The sequence below is a fragment of the Thunnus thynnus genome, chromosome 16 (genome assembly GCF_963924715.1).
Source record: "Thunnus thynnus chromosome 16, fThuThy2.1, whole genome shotgun sequence".
NCBI classification, from domain to species: Eukaryota; Metazoa; Chordata; class Actinopteri; order Scombriformes; family Scombridae; genus Thunnus; species Thunnus thynnus.
The window spans coordinates 23,128,020-23,150,580 of NC_089532.1; the positions used below are offsets into that span (position 1 = coordinate 23,128,020).

Here is a 22,561-nt window from a genome sequence, read left to right on the forward strand (position 1 = left end):
ATTACAGCACATTCACATTAGCTTACATAGATTTAGGTTAAAAGTTAACATAGCCCCATTTGGAAGGGATTTATTACTGTCTGGGAGGTGGTGTGGATTTGAAACCAATAGCATCAGACTGTACCATCTTTAAGACTCAGGTCAAGCCATCCTATAGGGTCACAGAGAAGCCTCACAACACCTGGGTTACTGTCAAAAGTAATGAGAAGGTCCTGGCAGCCCATTGTGTCTGCATGGCAGGTAATACCTAACCAAAAACAAACTGCCTGATAATGTTGATAATCAATGTGTGCTATTTGGAATGCCCTGCAATTCTTCTACCTTTTGTATATTCTGTATATAACTCTCATCACTGCATCCTCATGCGCTATAGTTAAGGCTTTAATAAGGACTATGTATTGACTTTGTATATCCTGAGGTGTACAGCGACATTCTTTCCACTCCTGCAATATTCTGTGTATATTATATTTATTATTCTACTGTTACTGTAAATTCTGTACAGTAATGGCAGCGATCCTCACCCTACTGCATTTATTTTTTGTCTTATTTGTGTCAACAAGCACCAAGCCAAATTCCTTGTATGTGTAAATGTAATTGGCTAATAAACCTGATTCTCATTCTATTTTTTTTCCAGACTTGGGGAAAGCTGGTCACATTGGGGCAGTATTGTTTAATCTGGAGGCCTGTGTCCGTCTGGGCTACATTGAATGTACTTGTGTCACCTGTGCCTGGAATCCAACCAAAACTGTTGAACTGGCAATGATTAATTACATTGAGTTCTACAGTATGAAGGCCAAAATATTAAGAAGTGGCAGGGAAACCAGCTACTGCAAATGCTCTCTAAAACAAAGGAGCTTCCCATTGGTCTCAGCACTTTCAGGAACCATGCTGATGCTTTCATCCCCAAACCCTGGTTCAACAGCTTAGAAGGCTTTACAGAAGAGCAAGCCTCTCAGGTGGAGGAGGAAACAAAAGACCAAGCTGCCTGTAAGTCTTGGCATCAGCATCAGGTGGGGTGGATCACAGGCTCCACTGCACAGAGAGTCATGCACACATCACTGGAAACACCATCACAAACACATATAAATGACATCTGCAGTCACTCATCAGCCAACCCACTGAGAATTCCATCCCTGCAGTGGGGCAAGGACCAGGGGGTGGTTGCCATAGACACCTACAAATATGCTCTTGGCCTGTGCACTGCAACATCCAACACCTTGTCATGCATAATGGTGTCCGAGGACATTTACAAGACCCACATCAACCTGAAAATGGGTATGGCTGGCTTTAGAATTTAGAAGATAAGCCATACTTTGGGGTGTCTTGCGATGTATATGTTTCATGTGAATGTTCTGGCAAAGGAGCAACTGAAGCAAAGTGTCCCTTTAAATGAGCAAGCAATCACTCCAATTGGACAGAAGATGAGAGAGGACATCTGGACACTTTATTCTCCTTGAAAATGAACCACTTGTACTATACTAAGTATACACAAATGAAATTATGTGCAATATAGAAAATCTCACATTAGATAAACTAAACTAAACTAAGGAATTTTGAGGTCAGCCAATGCACTTTAAACTATTAGCTATCCCTAATTGAAAGTATACTAGTTTTTAACATTGTGTCCTGGTTTGCACACTTAAATATTGAAAGCAAGACAAAGCTTTCCAAAGTAGTTAAACTGTGCAGAACAGTTACAGGCTGCAAACAAACCCAACTGTCCTATCACTGCGGCAAAGCAGTCCAATGCTTAAGTGGCAAAATCTTAGACAACTGCAGCCATCTCTTAAATAACCACTTTCAGCTACTGTCTTCAGGGCAAAGGTACAGAGCCCCCTGTGCAAAGAAAAACATCTATAGAAAATAATTTGTCCCTGTTGTCATAAAATGTCTTAATCAGTAAGGACAGCCACTTCATGAAGCCAGCCTGCTACCTCAGCACACAACCCTGATTCAGTCCTCATCATCACTCCTTTTAATGGAGCTCCAATTTTTTTTTATGTAAATGTGTTTTTAATATGTCCTGTCTGGATGTGATATGATGTGTTTCATTGTACCCATTTTAATAGCAGATTTCTGCACATGCAAACCAAAGACAAATTTCTGCCTTTTGCATGCAAAAATTAAATAATTTTCTATTCTATAATCTGATATGATCAGCTTCTCTTCCATTACCATTACCATAGATTTTAATCTGAAAGCACTACACTGAATACTGCTAAAATAAAATTGACATGAGTACATTTGTAAGTATGGACATTTATACTGTCAGGTGCCTTTTCCTTGGATGACGTAGGGCCATTCTTAGTCATCTTCTTCAGGCTAGAGTTAAAAGGCCCAACCCAGGATTTTTTTTTTTTTACCATATCAGTGTCTTGTCATATCAATGTCAATGTCAGGTGCAGATGCAGATGTTTACCTGTCACAAAGGCTAGGCTGATTTCATATCCTGGACCCCGCAGCAAAGCACCATCTTCCATTTCCCACGAAATGAGAATATGGCCAAGGCATATATACCTTCAGCTGACTGGAGTCTCACTCACCAGGATGGACAAGGAGGTTGAGGTAAACAAATTAACAGATAACACTGATCAGAGTAATCATAGTAAAGAGTAAACATTTGGGATAAAAACACAAACATTATTAAATACATTCCAATCAATGCTAAATACATACCTGTGTTTGGGCTTCATGGAGAGCTGGGCAATAGGGAAGCAATTAATATGACAATCACAAAAATTTCAATATTGTAATATGTATATTACAATACCTGCCAAAGTATCTATAATCAAGTGTTCACCTTCAACACATCACATCTCATTTGAGAGAAATTTGAGGTACGTGCTTATCATTAGACAACAAAACTGTGAACCATAATATCACAATTTATTAAAATGTGATCTCATTAAAAGACTATAAATGATAACAATGAGTTATTGCCATCCCCGGGGTACATGACAGGTCATTAAAAAGACTTGTATCACAATTAATTTGTTGTGTTTTCAGGAGATGGAAGCAGAATCTACAGAGAGTGCAGGGAGAGCAGTGCTCTGAGGTAGATGTAGGTAGATAAGAGACATGGTATATGAAGTAAGAAGCCACTGTATTAAGTAAATATGTTACAATTTATGCCTAGACGTATATAGTTTACAGGCAGAATTGTGCAGGTAAAGCAATACAGATGTGCACAACAGATATGAATATCAGAATACCAGACACATCCAGATTAAGTGAGGTGCTGGTTAGAGCAAAATAAAACTAAACATAACATTTTCACTATAAAGTGCACAAATAAAAAAACAACCCGATGAAGCGCTCTTCCAAAACGCAGTGTTTTTTTAAATTTTATTTTGTGTACTCTGCACTGAAAATTCTGTCTTGAACTTGTCCTTGAAGCGGTATGATTTTGATACGTAGTCCATCATGCATATTGTATGTGTACTCTATGGAGTGTGCAGTATTTTATATGGATGGAAACCCTGAGGAGAAAGTTTAGTTTTATTTGTTTGAACTTTATTTTGGTCTAACCAGCGCCTCCCGTACGCTGTATGTACCTTGTGATTTCTCATCCCCAACCCTGTCACGGTTGAACACAACACTTGATGACATATTGACTAAGGCAGTGCATACATGTACAGTTTTGTCAACTGTTGCCTCCTCTTTGCTTCCCATTTCATCCCGCAGAGGTTTGACAAACTGTACAGGAAGTGGGCTGTCGAGGATGTGGAACCTATTCTTCAAGGCACCGATCACATGCTCTATGAGAAAAAGCACATCAGTAAATTCATCTACTTGTTTGTGAAATTATTGCAAATAAGGGCTGGGTAAAAAATCTGTACTACAGTAGTAAAAGATACTAGCACTAATGGATAATATCCTTCAAAATATCTTAAATGCATGGGCAGTAGACAGAGCCACTGAATAACACTGTGTGCTGGAACACATCTGTTAGTAAAATTTTAACGCAACGTTATTGTTTTCCTACATTGCTTGAAAATGTAAACAATGACCTAGAGACAGAAATGCATAGAAAACTTTTCCTTTATTGTAAATTTTGTGAAGATCCTTGAAAAGGGCTTCATTGCCCGCAACAGTGCCACAGAATCTTCTTTTTGTGGCTCTTATATTCAGTTTGTTCAAGCAATGAATCACAGCAATAATAAAGTCTAGGCTATTTATTGTAGTTTGTTTTTGTTGCCAAATAAACACAGAATATTGCACTCCCTTATTGTTTGTGAACATTTCATTGCTGAGAAAAGGGACCTAGTTGTATATACACTCAGTATACAATGAATTTGATATTGACTTTGTAGAATCATAAAATACTTGTTTGAATGCAAGAGAAATTATATTCTTGTAATAAACTTACCAATATGTATTTGAACGTTGGATTTCACCCTGGATTCCTCAACCTCTCTTCCTGACAGCTGCTTCCTCCCTTTAGTGAACACTGGGGTAATTAGACTGACACCTAACAGAGTGAAGTCCTCCTGAAGGGTAAACCCCCCATCGGCCAAGATCTGAAACACATGAATAAAACATAATCCAAATTATTTGTTAAATATCTGTAAAGAGTATCCAGGGTACCTCTGTCTGGCAATGAAAAAAAAAGGGGGTGACTGTGGTCCTCAACTTGGACTTTTAATTCACAAAACAAGTCATCTTGACTAGGATACTATGCACACATGTCTAATACTATTCATTATGCAACCTTTATCTATTCATTTCAAGCTTACTCCTAATATGTGGTATTGCCAGATATGAATAATTTAAGTAATGAGAGGGCTTAGACCATGTAGGAGAATGCTGATTACTTAATGTGTGCTGGGCAACAAATTCACATTAAAATGGAAAATGAGTGTGCACAGTCATATGCCTCAACAAAACTTTTTCTTTTGGGTCTGACAATCTTGACATTGGATGCTCTGCCATCTCAACCTTTTGACAGGAATGTGATACTTCCAGTTGGGCTACAGGCAATGAAGTACTTCACCGTTGTCCTTTTTTATTTTTTATAATGTAGGTAAATCTTTGCCCTGTGTGAGATAAAGATGGATGGATTCACTTTTTTTGAACCCTGGCCTTATATCTACATTGTCTGGCATGCTGTGGTCTGGCCATAATTTCACCTATCTCTTTAGCATTGAGAAACTAGGCATTGCATTGCACCCTCTCACCAATTAAGTGGGGAAGGTGGTGAAACCTTCAAAACCATGATACATATCCTTTTCCAAAATTGTAAACCTACAGTACAGTCATTTGTATGTTCTACTGATATAATGATTGCAAACTGTACATTGTATCAAACATCATAAGTTGCCTAGGCTTTGTGCCATTTATGTGAGTTACGTGCATAACTAGCCTATGAAACTCACCATAATGTTTGATACAGTGCACATTAGTGACCATTTCCTCAGTAGAACATATGAATATGTGTCTGACTATAGCCTATACTGTGAACATCATCATGCCAGACAATGTTTAAATAGGGCCTGTAATTTAAGACGATGGAAATTCTTTTCTATGGAAAAATGTCAATCATAAACATCATGCACATTTCAGTCCTATTTCTTTTGTACTTACGTTGCCTCTAGTGTCCTGGAATATTCAATACAAATCTCAAAACAGTCAATGACTGATGTAAGATGAGGAAATTTTACTTTCATCTCTGTTGGTACAGTAGCTGAGATGCATTCCCTGTCAGGCCAGTGGATGAGGAAGGTGTTCTTGGCATACATCATGTTTAGTCACTTTGTGAGCATGTCCTGTATGGTAGAGTGTCTCATGTCCAGAACTTGGCACGAGAGGACCATGGATGGACTCTGGCACAGTTTCAGTAAGGTGAGGAAAAGCTGGTCTTTAGTGAGCAATTTGAACTCCCTCCTTGGCTTAATGAACTGGACAAGATACTTGTGCAAGCATGAAAAAAAGTGCAGAGCTGAGCCCAATCATGACTTTGCATACAGTATCATCCCCCTTCACAGCACTATATAGCATTAGCTAAGTTAGCTCTTCCCTTGTTTTCCACACACATGTGTGGAGATGCAGGGTCCCATAGCTTCCTGTTCTTCTCCCTTCTTGTAGCTTGGAGCCACAAAGCCTTTCTATTGGGATCTTTTTTAGGAAATGGTAGGGGAACAAATTGGAGATCAGCATTTTTGGATTTATTGTTGGTGCAACCAACTACACAGCAACTCTTTGGCATAGAGTTATTCATTTAAACCAGTTTGTTTAAAGTGTTAACACTGTTGCCGTCTATGTGGGATGCAGGATTGTTTTCCCCTAAAAAGGGGCATGGTGATGAGCATACTCTGGATGATGTATTGCCGGTCTGATGTATACCTCCATTTATTGAAAGTGGATCTCTGAGTTTTTTCCACAGGAAGATCTGCCCTTCAACTAAAAAGTGTTTGTGCTGATGTGATAGATGGAAACATACTTACACCACATACTGTAGACCTTTTTGAGAACCAATATGATGACAGGAAAGCAAGATCCCATAAAAGCTTATCAAATGGGGTTGTAATGTCAGCAGGTGCTGATATACTCGTTTGAACCTCGTTTTTAGCTGATATTTTTTTATGTTTTGGCAAATTGATTCTATTAAAATGTCATGTCGAAAAAGCTATTAGAAGTTCCTGTTTACAATGTGGCCATGGATGTACAGACAACTATGACTGGATTACTTTAATACTGAAGAAAACTTCAAAATAAGATGATGATGGGCAATGGCGGAGAGGATGGTGCTAATCAAGCTGGTGAGCTTTTTAAACAACATCTCCCATCCCTTCCATGGTGGGCTTGTTAAACAGAAGAGCACCTTCAGCAACAGACTGATCTCCCCTAAATGTTCCATACAGAAGGTCATTTCTGCCGGCGGCCATCAAACTTTACAACTCCTCCCGTCTCTGCTGCAACATGGGATTAGGCTGACATTTTCCACCCTATGCTTCCCCCTTTCTCACAATAACTGACAACTGGTTAAGAATTACACAATATAATTATTACTATCGTTCTGTGCAATGTATAATAACAATGTTTCTATTGCACATTGCATAATAATCCTACTTGTTTTATTTTTACCATACTTCATTATTTACTTTGTATATAATCATTGCACAATGGATAACTGTTTTATCTATCTCACTACTCTCATTTTATTATATACTATGTACATAATTACTGCACATTGTGTAATAACAACCTTTTCTATTTAACTATTTATCTTAATTTGTGATGTGTACTGGACAATGCTGTTGTGACACTTAAATTATTTCTTATTCTTATTCTCAGGCAAATTCTGAAACGTCTTTTTTCTCTGATTTCTAAGTGGATTTGTGGACGTAAATTGGTGATTTACATTGGAGTTGTCATCCTTGGGAAGTTAAACACACTGAAAGATACAGTTTTTCATGTTTGCGTATTAAGATTTGAGCAATGACTCTGAGAAGGACGATGATTTTTGACTCAAATTCACCTCCCTCATTATCTTTGCCTTACCTTCAAGTCTTCTGCGCTCCACTGTGGAAGCTTTTGGCTTCATTCTGCTGAATGTCTGTGTCTATTACAGACCAGATCCTGTAATTTCCTGATGGTTAAAATCCCATCTGGAAAGATGAGTTGAATAACCAAGGGGCACCTTGAATATGTTCTCCACCTTTAATGTTGATCAAAATGGGGCTTAAGAAAGGGAAATGTCCACAACTTCTTTCAAGTAATTAAATCATATTAAGATACATTAATGTTCTACATTATACATCTTTGTTCTATTGCAGCTTACAGCTCATTTACAAGTGGTGCCAATCTGATCTGGGGTCTGACTGTTTTTCATCCTTATCTGCCACCTGTGTAAAGTAAGATTAAATACAGTTTTAAACTTAATTTAGCTGACTATTTTGTCAAATTCTGACAATGGTCCACACACAAATTAGCTTTTAAAATCTAATAAATGTACATATTTTTCTTTCTGAAAAGAAAGGAAATGCATTTCGCTCGCATATGTGAGTGAAAATTATAGTATGACAGTGTGAAAAATTGTTTGGGCGCACTGGTGTGAATGACTTGAGTTTTGACACTCATGTTAGCAAAGCTCAGAGTACAAAACATTCAGATAGCCCCTTCCCACTTTTAGCTGGTGCTGTCACCAATTAAAATGTGAAACATCACATCATATCAGTTGTCACTAACAAATGTTTAATTGCATGATTTAGCTTGATGCAGGCCAAAATGAAACTTTGGTGTTGTTTGGCTTGTGTGCTCTCTGTGGGGAAACAGGCTTCAACACAACACAGCTGTTTGAACTAAGCCAAAGATTGTTTATGACGTAAAAGAAACTTCACTCTATAACACCACTATACAATCAATACAGTACGGTACAACTCCAACAGAATGAGATGTCCTCTCTACTAGAAAAGCTGACTGCGTCATGTCAATTTTCTCAAGTCAGAAAAAGGAAAAAAAAAAAAAAAAGATTCAAATTATATCAATATTTAAAGTGGATCAACTGAATCAGGACCTTCATTATTTGGAGCAAGTAGCTGTTTCTTGCTTGTTGAAGGTAGACGTTTAAGTTAAGGTTGAATCGAGAAGTACTTAATGCAATATTAGTATTTATCTTATGTAACTGAATCAAGAATTGAATCAAAATTAATTGAAATTAATCCATTCTGGTTTTTGTGAATCATAACCAAATCAAATTGAATCTCGAGACCAGTGCTGATATCCAGCCCTATTTCATGCTGTGTTTTATCGGATCATTATATAATCTCTGGCAAATATCATGAGAAATGTATTATACTTAGAAGCAACATGAAGAAGTTAAATTGTGTTTCTAAGTTTTTGTTATTTTCTCATTGTCAGCTTATGGTAATATTTTTTGTATAACACCAACTCCTCACTTTTATTTATTCACAAGCACTCTCTTCCAATTTTTCAGTTGGTATCTATCAAAAGCATAAGCTTCCTAACTCATTTCCACCATCAAAGAAGGTGAAATTAGAGTTGTGGAAATATTTTAGAAAAATGCAGAAAGTATGCAAGGAATTAATGATGGTTTGATGATCATTAACCTGTTTGTTAAAACGTAGTTTTTTTTCTCACATCTCAATCAGGATCTGTGGCCAGACACTTGCTAATTGATCGTTCACTCGCTAACCAAGGGATGGTGATGTGATGGACAGTCTCAAGCTCCTTTCACACATATAAACTGCAACCCTGAAGTTATCCGGACATTATCCAGAGGAGTTGTATATGAGAATGCAAATGTCTGAATTACTTGGACCAGACATTCAACGGATTTTACCCTGCCAGCTCCCTAGTACAAAGTCTGTGTAATGTTTGATTGAGGCCATGTGTGAATACAGGTGGTCATTTTCCAGAGAATACACAGCGAGTGAGTGGGGGAGGGGTCATGGGGTCAAGGCTGAAAAAACTTTTTTTAAATACTAAACTCAGGAATAGAACTCAGGAGTGCAGGCAAAGCGAAACTGAACTGAACAACACTGAACAAAGGATTCAACAAAACTGAACTGAAAACCAGGCTGGGAGCTGATTGGCTGGGTTGACACAGGGAACAGGGCAGGTGTGGAGCACAGGAACACAGAAGGGAAACACAGAGTAAGCAGAAAACCAAAAAAACCCCACAACTCACATGAACACAATTTGAATAAGTGCACAAGTCACAATGAGCACACAACAAAATAAACTTCAGCATACATTGCTGTTGACAAAAATATGAATAAATAAGTCTGTCAAGCAGAGTGGCTTGCATATTAAGGCTGCATGTGACAACATAAATCAAACTAAAAGACAGCTGCAGCTCTGAGTAACATAACTAGTGTTTCAGTTCACTTTAGCACTTAATTCCAGCGAGAGTCAATGTAGAAAGCAACAGTTTCTCAAGTGGTCCTTAAATGTAATCTGCAACCTATCTCATCTGTCCTTCTTCCCACTCAATCCAGTCTTAAACCGGCAGAAAAGCCTGAGGGCATCTGGTGGACTGGTGGAGGGACATAGAGCCAGACTGGGACAGAACCAAACACTGCACATGCATCATTCTGTACAGTTAAGCTCAAACATTCAACTGTAGGAACAAGAAGAAAAAGCTTCTTAGCAATAACTTATCTTTAACTTAACCGTTTGCTTACTGCACACAGTGGGCTGCCTAGTCGATGAACAGATAGGGGAGAGACAAACTCCTCAGCCATTTGTGGTGTCGCAACGTGTCGTCACTTCCTGTATCCGTCGTTTCAAATTAAAAGCCCTTTATGTACTTTTGTAGCCAGACATACTGTGTGTTGTCTGTGTCTGTGTGACAGAGAAAATTGTTTTTGTGTCATTTAGAAGGAAATGCATTTTAGTGTTTGAATCACTTTTCAAAAGTTGCTAAAAAGTTCCAAATAAGTTTTAAAAGTAGCTAAATTTGTTGCTAGGTGCTATTTGAAAAACAGTTGTTGTTCAAGTCTAGTCTGCAACTTTGGCCCATCCTTGGTCTGTTACTGAGTGTTCCCATGAAAGAACCAGTTGTGACGGGTTTGTTCTGTGGACCAAAGAAACCCAGCTGAGCAAAAGAGTTCCTTGGAGATTTTGTTACTGAGTTACAACAGCTTGAAAAAGGTTTTGATTTAGAGGGTAAGAAATTGAAGCTCGAGCTGGACACAGTCATTTGTGACACAACAGCCAAGTCCTTTGTTAAAAACACAAAGAACCACAATGCCTACCATGGCTGTGACAAATGTGTGCCACCTGAAAAATACATTAACAGATGCATGACATACTCATGTACAGACCATGAAGGACAGATAGATCATTTGACAACATGGTTGATAAGAATTGTCATCATGAGGGGCTACATGCATTTCATGGCAGTAGTGTTGGCATGGTTTCACAATTCCCTCTAGATTATATGCATTAGCTTTGTTTAGGTGTTGTTAGGCGAACGCTACACATCTGACTCAGGGGTCATCTGAGTTTCCAAGTACCTGCAAACACAGCAGAAAGAATGCTGGCAAAACACGTTCTATATATTCCTGTAAAGTTTGCCTAAAAGCTCAGATCGCTAAAGGAATTAGATCGCTGGAAGGCCACTGAATGAAGGCAGTTTCTGCTGTGCACAGGACCTGTAATGCTAGGTACCTTTCGGGACAGAAATATGTACAGTAATTTCATGTAATTCTTCTCTGGTATTGCTATCTTAGTAAGTACTAGACTATCCTGCCACACACAGTATGCTCACACCTTAGATCTTTTTTTAGTCACTTTTGTGAAATATATGGCAAAGATCAAATTGTTTATAATGTACATGCTTTGGTCCACCTGTCAGATGAAGTACAACGACATGGTTGCCTTGACTCATTTTCTGCATTTCTCTATGAAAGCTACCTTCACAAGCTGAAAAATGCTAGTCAGAAAACCAGACTTTCCCCTTGTCCAAATTATCCAATTGTAATAGATGAGAATTACTGACGCTCCTTTACATGGTACCTCTTTAAAAAAGCAACACATTTTTGGGCCAATTGTAGGTGGACTGTCAGTGAAAGCACAGTGTGGTGAGATGGGCTGTGACAAGTGGACTGTTAAAGTTTCAACTAGGGCTAATGTTTTTGTCATTGGAAATGACATGTCACATACATAACATTGTAAAATGCAGTGATGGAGTGTATGTTGTATACAAAGAATTGTCAGAGAGGTCTTTGTTCTTCACTTACCCATTCAACTCTGACTATATGAATAGTCATAAAATTTCACAAACATCAGATATACTCAATTGTGTTAAAGTTTCAGAGCTTGTTCAAAAATGTGTTGTTTTGTCTCATAGGGATGGTTTTGTGGCCATACCCCTATTTCATACATTTTTGGGATGTCTCATGCATTTAGGGTTAGAAACAACAAAAACTCCACAGTTCTGTCATTTGTCCAGTTTTACGGTAGTAACTCTACAGCTTTTGATCTTTGATGTGTGTTTTATTAGATTTTTTTAAAAAAAAGTGTTTAAGGAAGATCAAATATTCAAATAGTGTATACTAAAGCAAATATGCACGCACATTCACAATCAAACTTGGGCTCATTCAGCTAAAACTAAAAGAAGTGTCCAGGTGGCGCACAGTTGTCCCACTGCTGTACAGATTTGGGTCAGTACCTGGCAGCAGTCCCTCTTGCTTGGCTGGCAGTTCTACCAAGCACTATTGACTAAGCAGCCACTGAGGCTTATCAGCTTTTTCTTTTTTTCTAATTGGCAATTAAAAGACCAAGGATGAAGCCATTTTTAGCTTGTTGTCATTATTGTTGTTTCCCAGGAAGAATGATGGTGCAGTAGTAGAATTGATGGTAGTATCAGTTGTAGCTCTTGTGTTCTAATATTAGCTGTTAAAATTGAAGAGGTTGCACACTTTCGTTTTGATTGGATGGGTGTTTATGCAAAATTAGATTCAGAGACTGTGACAAAAACTGACAGTGACTGCATTACCACATACACTGCAATCTATGTGGAACTGGACAACAATCGACTGTAAGTGCTTTGTGTAGGTTGCTTGTCTTCAATATGTACACCAAACCTATAATTGCTGTTCAGTCATTACATGTTATGCAGTATACCTAATGTTTTCAAACCCAAATGAACTACTAAAACATTTGCCCTTATTTATCAAACCTTCAAGTGAAGATTCAAGTGCCAGGAGAAAAATGTAGCCTCTTCAGAATATTAATATGTTAGGAATTAATTTAAATGTTGTCAGTTTTGTCAGAGAATATAAATAAGTAAATTGTTTCTGATAAGAGGAGCTTAATCATCACAGTATGCCAGTGACTAATCAGATAAAATTGGACCATTCTTTTTGTTGGTGCTCTAGCTGCCACACCAATTACTTATTAATAATGATGGTGTCGCCTATTGGCCAAATTACATAAGTGACGAAAAGAGTGGACAAGGCAGTGAAAAATGCAGAGGAGCCTGGACCTGACTAGTTAACCTATGATGTCAGAGTTACTAAGTTAGGTGGTATGCTAATTCTCAAATAATATTCTAATAAGAAATGGCTATTGTAAGCTTGCCTTATTTACCTTGTTATGTAATTTGAAAAAAATCCTTTTAATCAACCTTGTTCTGTTCAGTTGTCTATAATTCTGTTTTTTTATACTGTTAATTTGAAACTCAAGTGAAGTTTTAACCATATTTAATTTTTAGATCATTACATTGAGGCACGACAACTGCTGTAGAAATCTGACATGCAACACATCAGATCTACAGTCTGAGGAGGAAGAGGAGAAAATTTGACTGAAGAGAAAGCCAGAGCCGATGTTAGTATATACGTATATTTTTCTTTATATTCTACATGAACTTTTTGACCTTTAGTTTCACAACAGCGTCAGCCAGCGTTAAGATATGACAAACCTGACCTGTCAGAGCGTGCTGACAGACAGCCTAAAACATACAGACGTGGCCTAAATTATTGGTACCCTTGGATTTTATTGAAATAATGCACCATTTGCCCCAAACAGTGTTGAAATTAAAATATATTTTATTATCAGTGCATATCTATGTTTGGTTTGCAGAGGAACAAAACAAAAAGTTGTGAAAATAACTGAATTCATGCTTATTCTACAAAGACATTCTAAAATAGCCTTGACAAAATTATTGGTACCCTTTAGAAGTTGAAAGAAATGAGCAAGTCAACAAAATTGGGCAGTTTAGTTGCGCTGCTACTGCAGTAATTACGGTAGCCTAAAGGCACTCTGGGCTTTTGCTTGCCTGCCGTAATTACTGTAGTAGCAGTGCAACTGAATTTATAAGGCAGATGGCTTGACTGCAGTCAAAATGCTCTGCTTCTGAAACGCTCCCTGTGGGGCAGGATGCTGTGCGGAGGACGGGACAAAACCACTTCGGAGCCAGAACACAACGTGTACGCACCCAGTGGGATTCAGGCATAAGACAACCTGTTAAAGATAGAGGCTGAACTGAGGGGCTGAATAAAGGGCCAGTATAAGATGAATAAGGAGTTTTTTGAACAGTGAATCATGCAAAGATACTCTAGTGGAGTCCCATAATAAAAATACAGAGCTGGAAACGAGCATAATAGGTCTGCTTTGAGATCATTTTTATCACCACCATTATGCAGTGGGACTACATGTGCAGATTTCCAGACCTGAGGGACAACTCCACTACAGATAGAAAGATTAAAAAGTTATGTAATTTGTCCAGTAATAAATGGAGCACATAGCTTTAAAAAATAAGGGTCTAGTTCATCCTCTCCAGTTGCTTTCCTGTAATCGATAGCTTGTGTGAATTGCCTCCTTAACAGTAGAGGGAGTGAAGGCCTTTAGGGTGAAATGAGAGGTACAGTTTAAGGAGGGCACATGAGCCAAGGGCTTATTATTTAGAGCTGATACTGAGTACACCATATCAAACAGATTTCCACCAGCAACAAAATGTGTGTTTAAAGCATGGTAAATCTCTCATGTCTCATTTGTTGAGCAGTCATTAAATGTCACATGAGAAGGAACAGATGTAGAGGATTTGTTCTTATTTATATTTACTGCTTTCCAGAATTTTGACAGATTTGTAGAGGTGGTAGAGATTAATTCTATGTAATAATTGCCTTTTGCTTTTCTCAGGAAGGATGTGCATTTATTTCTGAGTTGTCTAAAAATCAGCCAATGGGTTCCTTCACCGGCATATTTCTCTAAAGCCCAGGCTTTGTCCCTTGCCTTGAATATCATTAATAATTCTGTGGAGAACCAGGGACTTGATCTATCTTTAACCCTAAGCTTTTTAAAAGATGCATGTTCATCAATGATAGTAAATACTGAATTTATAAAATATTGCAATGCCAGCTCTACATCTAGTATTTCAGATGTGTGATGTATATTACTGTCTCATCAAGTCTCATCAGTTTCTTGTTCCTGTTCTTGCCAAGTGCCAACTAATCTCTAATAACAAGTAGAAAACATTACTGCAGGTGTGACATATTAGTTGCATTAATGAAGTGGACTTTAGTACAGTAAATATGCTTCAACTGAAGCAGAGTGTGAGTTTTTTTGTTTCTTTGTTTTGTTTTCATCTCATTACAATTTAATTTTACATTCAATTCTAGAATAGAATGGAGTTTTTGCTCAGTTTTAAAGCCCCTGAAATCTTGGTTACACATCTTCAGTACTGCTCCAGAACATCCCCTCTAGTGTTGAGAAAAGTATTACCATATTTTATTGATACTAGTGTTGTGGCGAGTGATGGCGAAACCATGGGCCATGGAGGGCCGACAGTCTGTAAGTTTCATTCCATCCACTGATTAGCACTTCTTCAAATAGAGGACTCCTCAGTGAGATGCCCTGCTGTTGATCCTCTCATGATCTGATATTATGATGATCTGATATTATTATGATGTTCCTATGACATCATAATTAATGTTGCTTCAGGACCATCATTGCAACTGACCAATCATGTTGTTGTGATGTCATAGCTACGCTACTCAGGAAAAAAGACCAGAAAATACAAAAGCGTGGCTCAATGCCCACTCACATGCATACTGTATGCAGTGGGGAAGGTAAGCATTAAAGTACTTTCTGTAAAAATATGATATTTTAATCCAGAGATCGATCTTTTAATATATGCCTGTGGATGCGTGAAGGTCTAACCCCCTCGTGTGGCCAGCCTTCAGTAAGAGTGACTCATTTATCTTTATTTAACAGTAATTTACCACATTGCTGCTCCCACTGCTGTCAGACTGTTTGTTCTGACAGTTTGAGCTGCTGACAGCCGCAGTGTGGACACCACAAATACACCGTGATTTTCAAATGGGTGACGGAGCTAACAGAGCTAACAGCTAACCAAGCTAACAAATAAAACGTATATTAATGTAGCCTAACTGCTTTGGGGTCAATTTTTAATTTAAACAATATTTTAATAATGCAGCATGTTAGACGGTTCCTTGCACAATTTACAGCATTAATTCTTTGAGAACCTCTTTCATATCCAAACAAAATTGGTAACTGAAATATCCCTATTGAATCGAATTGGAAATCGAATCAAATTGGGACATTGAATTGTGAGTTGAATGAGAGAATGAAAATAATTACCGTAAATATAATTAACTGGCCCATGGATGTGGAATCTGGCTTAAATAAACGATTACGATTAGTAGGATTTAATAATAATAATAATAATAATAATAATAATAATAATAACTTTATTTGTATAGCACTTTTCATACAAAAAAATGTAGCTCAAAGTGCTTTACAACAAAAGAAATTACATGCACCAAGTGCTTCACAACGAGAAAGACATAAAAGACATTAACATAATAATTAACATAAAAACATATAAATGTACATAAGGGGGAAAATAAAACATTTTTATAAAAGAAAAAATAAAGTGCAAATAGAATACATAATAAAAAAAAAAAAAATAAAAGCAAAGTTAAAACATAGAATACATAGAATGTATGAAATCAAGTAAAATTTGCCCAGAATTAACTTGTCCTGTGTCATCATAGGAATATTTGTCCTGTGCCATCATGTGAAAGTTTGTCTATTTATTTAAGACATCTATTTTAAATTTCACAAAACATTTTCTTTTTGTGGTTGTGAGACACAAGGGAGGACAGCTGCGGATGGAGTGTGACCTCAGGTGCTTTTGTCTGGGTTTTATGTCTGCTTTGTGATTTTGTGAGTCTCTAAGTGTACCTAACAAGACTGGCATTCACAGCGGAACATAGTTTTCTTTTCCGTGCAAAGGACTAAGACACACATGGTGCTGAGTCTTTACAGTTATTGAAAAATGAATAATAAATGAATTTGTACATACACAGCCAGGCCTTATTATTCTGCAAGAAAGAATACAGCGATCCAGAGAGTTACCACACCTTTTAATGCCAGACATCTTATCAAAGTATGACAAGATATGTGATATCAGTACAAACAAATGTAAACAAGAAGTACGAAATCCAAGACACTTTGAGTCCTGAGTGTATTAAATACATTTTTTGAATGCTGTAATGCGTAAGAACACACTGATTTTGTTTTGGATTTAAGCACTGCCTTTTAATTTACAAGATGATTAGAAGAGATGATTAATCTTAGTACAGTGCACACATGAAACACATACAGTGGCTCACACTGGTCCCATAAAATTAATTCTTCATCATAAATCATTGTAGTATTGTTTTGTTGGATTTGTATTCATCAGTGATGGTGCAGACAACAAGGATTAATTCTATCAGTAAAAAAATCAACAATTCATGAAATAAGTTTAATTTTACTTGTGTATTGTGCCCCCTCCTGTCATTGTTAAAAGCCTTTTAAAATGCTAAATTTCTTAAATAAGTGGATGGACTCATAAATACTTGCTAACTTAAAGAAATAATAATGATGAATGATGTTTTTCCCCTTTAAAATCAAATAAAGCATGTGTATTGTTATGAATCATGAATGGTAATATAATGCAATACATTTACAGTAAGTGCACAAATAATTTATTGTAATTTGGAATTTTAAAACACATTAAGGCATTTTGAAACTATCTTAGAGGAACTGTGGGTTATCAATTTACATTTTCAGTTTGAGGTGAGTCCTCTATACACAGCACCAAAAAACATCCAAATTGTATAATAGTATCACTTACTATATGTATGCTATATGCATAGACACTGAATTGTTTCAACACTTCACTGAGACTTAAAGACACAAAAATCCAACATGCTATACAGTAGTATGTATCACTGGAAACTTTGTGATCTTCCATTATTGTGAGTTTAAATAATGTTTGACCACACAACAGTTTGTAAAAAAAAAAAAAAAAGATTAATTGATTTATATGACAAATTGGTTGAAAGTTTTATGTAAATGTGGGAAACATTAGGCCACTTGTATTAGACTAAGTCCTTCTTGTTGATCCTCTGTAGGGCAGTGGAGATCAGAAAGAATTCATTAGAAAATGAGGGATGTTTGCAACACTTGAGGCCGGCTGTATGATCTATGATACATTTATTAATGTGTGATCTGTTAAGTGTGTTTTTTAAAATGCTACTCATGCTCCATAAGAAGGCTTTGAACTTGCAAGAATTCTCTTGACAGTATATATGGGTCTGGTGAAACCCAGATAGGGTTAAGTAATTCTGAATTTTGCTCTTTTGCCACATTTCACTTCCAGTATATTAAATATTGCCAGCCTTAGCCATCTACCAGAACATCTTACCGTGATGAATCTTGAAGAATCAGGGTAAAATTGCTAGTATTAGTCGATCACTTTATAACATACCTGACATGACCAAAAAAAACGTCTTTCATCTGAATGAGTAATCCTGTAAGTATGCAGTAAGTACTCATTTTGTAAGTAAGTACTTGTTTTGGTAACAATATTAAGCCTTACATCCAATCAAAGGTTGAAGATTATATTCACTGTTTAAAATTCCTCAAATTTAATAAAACTATCAGGGCATTCCCTTTGTCACTATCTGTAGGATTGTGAAGTCACAAAACACTAACGTAGTGACTGTTATGTGGGCCACTGAAGTGCTTAGCCTGTTAGTAGGAGAAAGTGATTGAAAATTTTCAACAAAGAGAGAGTATACCTTTTTTTATTTTGAAGAGGACAGAGGTCATATGACAAAAACAAGATGATGAAGAATTAATACATTTGTACATCAATTGTACAAAGATTAACTATCCCTTCTAACCATCCAGTGAATTAAAAGACAGTGCTTATATTCAATTAAATTCATTTTCAGTTTTTGTTGATATTGTCAGAAAGGTATCGGTTCAAATGAGAACGGTACCCAACCCTAATTGTGTGAGACACAGCGTCCACCCTCGACTGGGCAAAAGTCTATCAGAGGGCTAACCCATACATAGAAAACCAGAAGAAACCCACGTAGACCAGGAAAATATTTAAACTCTACACAGACAGGCCCCAAGAAGATGGGCCGATCCCAAAACCATAAAGGACGACTTCACGGATCATCAAGTTAATTCCTGTGGTTCTAATGTGGGAAGTACCTATATATGAATGAAATTAAACTTTCTGTTGTCTTCCCTGTATTATAATATCCGTCTTCATCCAGCTGCAAAAGTCTGGCAAAAGTCATCTGGTGGACTCTGGAGGTTTTCCTTTGACTACAAACTACTTCTCATTTTTTGTAGTGGTGCCTTCAAGTACTTTCAAAGGGGGGTGTCCTCAAACTCTGACCAAAACATCACATCTAGCATATTTTCTTGCTAGCGATAGGGAAAAGCAGACAGTAATATATCAGTATATTTGGAAGAAAACTAGTTTCATGATATGACATTGGAAACAGAGATGTGGCACTACTGTTCTGAGGTCGGATACTGTGCTGTAGAATTAGACACAACAGAGTATGGAGGAAGAAGTGACAGCCAGAACTACATTTCAGCTGCAGCCAAGAGACAGGTGCTGCAGCTGGAGTGGCTTTGCAATATCTACTAGTGCTCTGTGACGACTTGTGCAGCATCTGTGGCAGATGCACCATGATGGAGACAGAATGGAAAACTCTGCACTGCAACAAACTTCAAGATGCTGAGTTTATTTTGGGTAAACTCTGTGATTCCACCGACAAGGACCCAGAGAATTTTGAGCCCCAGAAAAAGCTGAATCTAAAATGTATTTGATATGTATTGGAATTATATTTTACAATATGACTTGGAGTCATTCCTAGGCTACTGCGCTACTGTTACAAGGCCAAATATCACACAAGGAGCAAGTGACCACTGGAGCAACATTATAGCCACAGCCAAAAGAGTGGTGCCGAGGCCAGAGTAACTTTACAGCATTGACCAGTGCCTGATGAGAATTGTGAGACAGAACGGAGATAGGACTGAAAACTCTGTACTGCAACACATTTTGGGATACTTGGGTAGCCCTGACTTTGTTTTTTTTCACAGAATATTATATCAGACTCTGCTAGGAAACAAATTCACCACCTGCATTATGTAAACACACCTAACCTTGGATGGGACCGCAAGCATACAATGTATTCTGGTTGTTTTAGGATCTCCCCCTTTAGAGCGACTGGGGAATATACAGCCTTTTTCTCATTTTTCTCTAGTCATAAGTTTTAAGAAATCATCTTATTTACAGCAGTGAAATTCCTCTTTAAAACAAAAAAAAAATACGTGTTCCTTAAATTCAACTTTTTATCCAATGTCCTTTCCGTAACTCTAACTTGTGATCTAGTTTGTTTAGTAAATCTACCAGTGTGTGCTCCCTGTCATCCAACTGACAATGAAGCGTGTGTGCTCTGCAAAGTGTGTGTGCTCGACAAAGGTGTGTAATCTTAAATCTCTTCTCAGTCTGCTCAGTGGTGTAGTGTGTCCTCAGCCTAACCAGATTATCTGTCCACAGCACTGATGTGTGTTGCTCTTTTCTGTTGCAGCCAATTCATTCTAACTGTGTCACACTGTCAAATTACTGTACAACACATTACCTCGGGGGAGTCACACACACAAATATACACAAGCTTTGCAAACACATGAGATGAAAGGATAAAGCCGATACACAGGCACCCACACTGATTGCTATCAGAGGAGACAGGAAAGACGGAAGCAAAATCTCAATCACTTCTCCCATCTCTTCTCCCTTTCTGCTCCTCTGTCACATAAATCATGATGATGATGTTCTGTATTGAACAGTGAGTTGTGCCATTTTGCATAATAGCTTATTTAAGAAACGGAAAAATTAACTAAGAAGCCTTGCAGGGGAATAATAATAAACTGTGTGGTATTGTTAGATGTTTTAATAGAAAAATCAGTTGCCATTATTTTTTTTGCCATTATTTCTATCATTCATGACAGTATTTACTCATCAAAATGACTTCTGAGATCTGGGAACACGGTGATATTAAACATTACATTAAAGTCTGACAGGCAAGACATAACACTTAGATCAGATTGAAAAGAGGCCAACAGTTTAGCCAGATAATCTAAACCACTTTATCTGAGGTGAAATCTCAAAATAAATCTAAAAAGTAAGTGTCCTCAAAACAATAATCCTTCATGCCACAGGAAAACCACAGAATGTACAGAAGGTCACAGTTTAACCCGTAAGTTTTTAAAAGTGACTGATGTGTTCAAACGGGCAGTTTTGAGAATAATAATGATAATATTACCAAATAATAATTTGGTTGTATTATCACCTGACTACCTTTGTTTCTTGCCCTGTCAGATCTCTATGGAAGCTAAGATAGGCCTTAATACATTGAATTTCAACATGGAATTATCTTAGATAGGCTGAAGTGTAAAAAACTGATTACTTCTGACGTGAAAACTTTTCATCCTCAAAGCATCAACTTTTCAAGAACTTAAAAAACAGCCTGGTTTGTAGCTTGACCTCCATGCTTGTGGTTTCTTCCAGTGGGGTTGTTTAAGGTATTCTTAACCCCGATGAGCTTCTTTCAACCCATAAAACACTTTATACAGTCTCAATGGACATACAAAGTGACAGCCAAGCTGCTCTACATTTGTCTCAGTATGTTAAGAGCCGACCTCACACGCAGCAGAGCAGCTCAATTAAACAGAGATAGCTTAGCTGGTGGGTTATCAAGAAGAAAAAGCGTGTGTAGCCACTGGATAATGTCATGGGAGGTCTCAAGTCAAAGATACAGCAGCCTTAATCCAAAGAAGGAGAGATTAGACTTTCAAAGATATGTCTCGGGTGGATGGATGGATGGATAACCCAGGTGATGTCAACCACCTTTAAGGCTTGAAATTTGTAACAGAAAGCCTGTGTTACAAACTGCCATGGCTGTTTTCCAAGTTTGAGGGACAGATGAAAAATGCTACTGGTTGCATTATGGGAAATGTAGGATCCAGTGTTTACTGAGCTTGACTGAAACTAAGGAGTGTTATGCCAGGTCTGGCAGCGGCCAAGACACAACATGAAAAACACCCATCTTCCCCAAGACTGCTGATATTTAACAACTGATGTGTTAATTTGTGTTGATGCAATGGATGTAGCTAGATTTAGCTTCAGGGTGGAATGAAATCAACATAACAAACAGAACAAATCTGCGAAGGTGATATCCTAACAAAATCAAAGAAAACAAATTGCAATAACACTGTTTCTACAAAGCAAGTGTAGCATGAGCAGCATGTTAGCAGAGCAGCAGCAGCAGTAAGTGTTCCCTTTGTGTGTCTACAGATGAGGCGTTCAGGCACAGTGTTGGTCACCCAATATGTGGAAGTGCTCAGAGCCCAATACACAATCACTGTAGGGTAGGCATGTAAAATGGAGGAAAATAGACTTGAAGCGTAAAAATATGCTTCGGGCTACGATTACGTGTGTATAGTGTAAGTGAAACGCAAGCCCTTACATGGCCTCTGTAGACAGCTGTATTCATTAAAATAGAAGTGTATCTGTTCTGTCAGACGTGCTTTAGATAAATGATTGAAAAACGTGACTGCAATGCTTTCTGTGTAGACATACCATTATGTAAAATAGGAAAAAATAAAGTGAATAAAATAAACAAAGCCAGCATGGCAAAGAGCATATATTTTTATCTTTGGATGGCGAGAGGCAAGGTGTGCCTAGTTTTCATAACGTAGTTCAAATTTCAAAGTA

At 37.5% G+C, this 22,561-nt stretch overlaps 1 long non-coding RNA gene across 4 annotated transcripts in view; it reads right to left on the minus strand.

Annotated features, from left to right (window-relative positions):
- Positions 1-2,911: 2,911 nt before the first annotated feature.
- LOC137199936 (uncharacterized) overlaps positions 2,912-22,561 on the minus strand; it is a 44,558-nt gene continuing 24,908 nt past the window's right edge. For all 4 annotated transcript variants that reach the window (XR_010931878.1, XR_010931877.1, XR_010931880.1 and 1 more), the window contains 2 exons: positions 4,370-4,520; positions 2,912-3,758 (listed from right to left, as the gene is read on the minus strand). This is a non-coding gene — a long non-coding RNA (uncharacterized lncRNA). The remainder of the gene's footprint in view (positions 3,759-4,369; positions 4,521-22,561) is intronic.